Genomic DNA, 6,783 nt, shown 5'->3' with positions numbered 1-6,783 from the left:
GCCATTTGTTGCCGCTAATAGAACCAAAGAAATATTGATATAGATTGCACTAATTGATATTCAGAATTATGTATACAAAGAAACTGTACTGCCCACATCTGAGGAATTGCTGTTGCAGTTACTGTGATATATGTATGCATGCTGTCTACGTCATTGAATGTATACGACCACTGCTTGAATAACAACAAACTAATTCAATGTTATCAGCGCGCAGAGCACATAGTGATAATGTTCACGAAGAGCCAAGGACACGGAAGCTTCCCCCCTTCATGGTGATGCCATAAACATCACTCGACTTGTTCAGTTACGCAGCTCTATAGCGAATAGCTCAGCTTTATTTCGTGCTTTTTGCGAGTCGTTTGAATGTGTTACTTGATTGTATTTTCGTTTTATTTTATTGCTCGAGTGGACCTTTTCTTCTTAAGAGCGCCATGTTACGAGTTATATCATAGTTGTATCACGCAAGAGACTACAAAAGAAAAAAGGCAGCGCTATCTTTATCTTCAAAGTTCTGAAACCGTACGCTATGCAGCTTCAAAGGCCGGCCATTCGATGCCCCCGCGATCACCTTCAAATCGATTGTGCCTGTACAATACGCTTATCGCGGGGCGCGCCCGTGTTGTTTGCATACACATCGCGCTCCACTTGGCCAACCCATGCGCAAAGGTCGCTCTTTCGATGCGCTGTTTTCGAAGTTTAGCACGTTTCCTAGTTCCAATAATTGATCGTGCAATGACTGGGCGCTTTGGCATTGGCCACCGAACGCTAATTACAATTCGTTTGAAGTTTGTCCCGGCGTGCACACGGCATCCGTCAGAAGCGGCAATTGTGATGGGAGCGAGCCACCAAAAGTAATCGCGGCGCTTGCAAGCACAAGCAAAAGGTCAATTGGTATTTGAGCTCTGCCTGTGTCCAAAAAAGTTTTGATACCGCTCGCAATACTTCCAGCGACAACATGCAGTCGGTTGCGTTTTCTTTGCCGCCGTATACATACGCATGCATAAAAAAAGACAGCCACGGCACGAAAAGAACAAAAAAGAAAACTGGCCGTTGCACAGCTGTCAGCTTATGTGCGTCGCGTGACGGTGGCTGCGCTCTTTTTTTTCTGCTTGGGGAGCAAAAGCAACGTCTCGGGAGCAAATGTTGCTTTTAGTACTTCCATTTAGTCCCAGTAATGTCCAGGACCAAACATTTAGTCTGGGAATTCTGCACACGGCCCGCACCTTGGCGCGGTTGGTCTTTTAGGGGTCTAAATGTTCTTCGCGGGGCCTAAAGACAGAAGTTAGTCTTATTTTCTCCCATTTTGGCTAAGAGTGTACATTGTTAGCGCCATCTGGCATGCACGAATGCAACCGGTGCAACTTCTCGATCGCGATTGAAACGTGCCGTGTAATGTGCCCGTGTCTGTGCGTTGCCGCCGAACGCGGCCGACGCTCGCGCAACGCGTGATTTCGCGTCCATGTAGTTAGGACTTTAACCTTTTCGTACCTATACGTTCGGGAAAGCACCCTCATTAAAGTAAAGACAAAAATTTGTTTTGGTCTTTTGTGGTCGCGCTTCTTCGCGGCGGTCGATGGTTTCGCTCCGTGCGCGAGCATGACGTACGCGCTGGGAAGCTGAAGCACGAAGTATACCTTAGCATACTTGTTCTCGCTTCTCACTCTCCGCACTCTCTTGCGAGCCTGCAGACGCTCGTTTTCCATCCTGTTCCTAGTTAAGCTAGCGCTAGGCGCGGTGCTCTAAGTGCGCGCGCAGGCGGACGCTTTTTCACGTACATGTGGTCATTGTTTAATTTCCTGAAAGCGAACACTCTCGATCATTACAATGAAGACGAAAATGTTTTTTTGATCTTGGGTAGTCTTTTGGATACCGTACCGAAGCGCCGAACGTGTGCTCCTAATCGGTCGCAAGCATCCGCGTACGTCGGTCGCTCATCTGCTGTTAACATCAGCGAGCGTGTTGATCCGTTTTTATAATTGTGTCATTACCGTCAAATCTGAACAAAATAAGATAGGATAATGAACGAAGACGCACTTAGCACAACTTTACCTGCAACTTGATTGAACTTTGATGTTATGTACCGACTGCAGCTTTATAAATTCAAAGTGTGAGCAGAGCAAATTTCGGGGCTGCCTTAATACTGAGGATACCGTCGAACGTCACTTGTAGGTAAAACGGCAAGGCATTCTGGCCCGCTTTGTTTGCCTTGAAAAAAAAAGCTGGTGAAACCCTCATTGCAAAAAAAAAACGAGGTTTTGCCAAGATTCGAACCATGGACTTTCAAAACAAAATGCCAGCACACAAGCGCGCAACCGCTCGACCACGCCAGGAGGCGACGTGGTGCCAAGAATTTGGTACCCTAACAGAGGCTGCCAACAAATATTGTCGAGTGATTTGCTTTGGTCATGTTTGAGAGATTTGAGCTGTGGTAACGCTTGTTTCTTACGCACCCATCTCGGATCCGAGGGCAGTTATGCTATTTTTACAAGCGATGTAACCACAGCCCCCTTATTTAAGTCAAGAAAAGCTATCGCAAAATCTCGGTCTTCCCTATGCAAGCCACGGTAGCAACGAATCGAATGACATGCGCCGCTAGCATTCTGGTGTTCATAAGGTTTGGTCTTCACGCACCAATCTTGCAGCCAAGCACCATCATGCGAATACTACACGCGACGTAGCCAGAGCTCCCTTAGTTAACTAAAAAAAAAGCTATCGCAAATACCCGATCTCCCTGGTGAAAACCAAACAAGCCACAAATGAATGAGCGCTTTCGAACAGAAATAGCTTGCAATTTGTCTCAAGGCAGCCTCAATTTCTCTCAAGTTAAAAAGAAATTGATTCTCTTCTCCTGAAAGGAATGACCCCAAAGCACGAGAAGGACGTGAAACCCGGCCGCTGCTGCCCGCTTTCCGCTGCTTTCTCGCGCTGCGTCCACGCCGATATCTGGCGGGCGTATCGTTGCTCGCGCGTCAGCTCGCGTCGCCACGCGAGGAAACGCCGAAAGTACGCTGCATGTGGTTGGGCCTTTAACTTCTACTAAATGTGCGTCAGCTCCCCAACGCCGCAGCCCCAGCCTCGCGCACGGAGCGAAACCATCGGCCCCCGCCCAAAACGTGAAAAAAAACCACGTCGCTTGACGCGCGCACGAAGAGAAAATGACGTCACGCTGTGACGTCGCCGTTTGAAGGGGGTGTGGTCGGCCTGGGCCCCTACGGGATACGGTTTGGGAATACACGGCCTGGCGTCAGATCCTACATGCGAGACGGGTGGCTTTCCCTCACGACCTGGAACTCAAGACGGCGGATGGACGCGCACATCTGCACCCCCATAGATTTTCTTACTAAGTATACTCCAGCGAAAAGCATTCTGCGAGCTGCACAAACGCCTGCAAAGTCCACCCGTGCTACATATGGGCCATTTCAAAATTTCGCCCGTACGTGTATGGTAGCCCGTTTAAGGTTGTGACAGACCACCATGCCCTGTCTTGGCTCGCCATTTTGAAGGACCCCTATGGCCGCTTTGGGCGATGGAGCGTGCGCCTCCAGGAATTCGACGTTACAATCGTCTACAAATCAGGCAGGAAACACTCCGACGCCGACTGCCTGTCCCGCGCCCCTGTCGACCCACCACTACAAGAATCCGATGAAGACAGCGCGTTCTTCGGAGTAGTTACGGAGAGCGACCTAGCCGCCCAACAGCGTGCCGACCCCGACTTGCGCGTCATGATCGACTACCCTGAAGGACGCAACCTCGCCGTGCCTAGGGCGTTCAAATGAAACTTACTAGCATTCAGCCTCAAAAACTACGTCCTCGTGAAGAAAAAGTTCATCGCCGGAACGAGAAGGAATTACCTTGTCATTCCGGCAGATCTTCGTGACGAAATTTTGGAAGCGTGCCACGACGACCCGTCTTCCGGACATCTCGGCACAGCTCGCACAATTGGCAAAATCAAAGCGAGGTACTACTGGCCCCAGCCTTACATCCGACGTTACCCACTACGTCCGGAGCTGCCGTGACTGCCAGCGACGAAAAACGCCGCCGACTAGACCCGCCGGACTTCTGCAGCCGATCGCCGTCCCAGCGAGGCCTTTCCAGCAGATTGAAATGGACCTTTTGGGTCCGCTCCCTACGTCACGATCCGAGAAAAAGTGGATTGTCGTAGCGACAGACTACATGACGCGCTACAAAGAGACCGCTGCTCTTCCGAGGGGGACTGCCCAAGAAGTCGCAAAGTTCTTCACAAGTCAAGTTGTGCAGCGACATTGAGCCCCTGAAGTTCTGATTACGTACCACGGTACGGCCTTTACTAACGATCTTATGCAAGTAATCTTACGCTACAGCAACACGAACCACCGAAGAACGACGGCCTACCACCTCCGAAAGGACGGACTAACGGAACGTTTGAACAAGACGAGTGCGGATATGCTGTCCACGTACGTCGATGTTTAACATAAGACCTCGGACGAAGTGCTCCCATATGTCACGTTTGCGTATAACACGGCTATCCAAGAAACTACTGAGATGACACCGTTCGAGCTTGTTTACCGAAGGCAGCCGAATACGATGCTTGACGCCATGCTTCCGCACGTAGAAGACGACGACCTCAACGCCGACGTCCAAGGATACCTTCAGCATGCGGAGGAGGCCCGTCAGCTCGGTCGAGTTCGTACAACGGACCAGCAGCTGGTGGATGCCGGCCGCTACAACCTCCGACGCCGAGACGCCGAGTACCACCCAGGGGATCGTGTGTAGGTTTGGACTCCCATCCGACGACGCGGACTGAGTGAGAACCTTCTACGACGGTATTTCGGACCCTACCAGATTCTGCGACGTGTTGGCCAACTTACCTACGAAGTGATCCCCGATGGTGATTCCGGCACATCACGACGACGCACGCAACCCGACATCGTCCACGTGGTTCGCTTAAAACCTTTCTACGCACGATGACGGACTTTTATTTTTTTCTTTGTTCTGACTGTGGCTTATGTTAGCATCGGGTCGATGCACTCTTACAGGAGGGTGGCGGGGTAATGCCGTGAACCATGCATTGGGTTTGTTTATTTATGTTTTGCTTTTACAGCCCGGCTGCGCCGGTCTGTGTTATCTGTGCGCCAAGGGAAGCGCGTGTTCCATTCTTTCTTTCTATGCTGCATGTGTTATCTCTTCTGATAAGGAGAGCGTTCCGAACTAACGTGAACAGCCTAGAATAATCTTCTTTGTTCTGGATGTAAATCGACGGTTCGAGAAACAGTCGCACCTAAAGATAAAAAGCCTGCCGAGCAGACGCCACGGCATTTTCCATTCGACTCTCCACGCTCGCCTACGCACGTCACTTTCTTGACTGCTATCTCGCCGCCTGTGTATTCTTTGAGTTCTTAGGGGAGAACACGTTCGCTCCAATAAACTCGTTTTCTTTGAAGACAACTGCGTCGTCTTGGACTTCGTGACAATATAGCGAAACCCAATCTTACGAATTTCCCGATCTAAAACAGAAATTCGCATTCCCCCGGGCAGCGCTTTTATGAACCCGAACTAAGGAAAAAGACTCAGCCTCATTCCCGATATAACGAAGTATTTCGAGTTCAAGAAGCCCTCAACACGAGCAAATAGGGTAAGTCCCGCTAGTTCGTGGGAACGGCCTCGTCATCATAACGAGGTGTAAGCAGATATGAGCTTTCACGACTATATGAGCGCCGACTTAGACGCAAACGCCGACAGCAGTGCGGCAACCTTCGTACCCCCGGGGATGATTGTCTTAGCGCTACGCAAAGTTTATGTCAATGCCCCTCATTTTTAATGCCTATCAAAAAAAAATATTTGCCGAGTATCCCCACAGCCAAGACCGTGCAACGCCCTGCATTTCCACAAGAATGCGGATATCGTGGAAGTTCCACCTGTAATCGCTATAACAGCGTAAATGGAGATCACAGGTCGCACGAAATTTTGAAAAACTAAAAAATAGGAAAACTACAAAAAATACAAAAAATGACGAATTGTGCAACGCCCTGCATTTCCACAATAATGCAGATTTTGCGAAAGTTCCAAAAGTAATCGGTAAAAGCGTAAGTGAAGATAATTGGTCGAACGAAATTTTGAAGAACTAAAAACTAAGAAAAATATTAAGCAATTACGGAAAATGAAACCCGTATAACGCCCTGCAGTTCAAGAATAATAAAGATCGTTATAATAGCGTTATACAATAGAGTTATAATATAACAATAATCGTCCTAATAGCGTAAATTAAGATAATCGATGGGACAGGATTTAGAAAACCAAGAAAAGTGGCTGTAAAGAACTCGCACTCGGGACAAGCGGAATAAGAATGCTACGCATTACAAGATAATTCCCTGAATTTCTGCAGAATTTTTATTTTTTCGCAATGGCGGAAAAGCATACAGCGTCCAGACAGACGGTTGTCGGGAATCGTCAAACAAAGCCACGTTTCCCCAGCGACATCACGCTAAACGAACATTCGACAGGGACAAAATAGGATTTTGGGTGCTTTTATTCCCCTTGGTCAGCTTCAGCTACTCTGTTTAACGCTTTTGTAGTCTTTGGTCTTCTATTGCAGTTTTGGCTGCTTTTCTAGCAAAATTTTATGCGGTGATTGCTCCCGTGTTGGGTGAATTGTGCATCACATTTTTCTTTCTATTTTCAATAAAAAAGCTTTCGTTTTAGATACCAACATTATTAAAATAATATGATGCACGCAGTATTGGTTAGTTTTCGAGAACTTGGGGAGTTTTGTGACTTCCACCCGTAACAGGTAATGAAATGTGTGTA

Source organism: Haemaphysalis longicornis, unplaced genomic scaffold, assembly GCF_048455015.1.
Source record: "Haemaphysalis longicornis isolate Haplotype H1 unplaced genomic scaffold, Haemaphysalis longicornis Haplotype H1 scaffold_9, whole genome shotgun sequence".
NCBI lineage: Eukaryota > Metazoa > Arthropoda > Arachnida > Ixodida > Ixodidae > Haemaphysalis > Haemaphysalis longicornis.
This window is presented reverse-complemented; position numbering follows the sequence as displayed.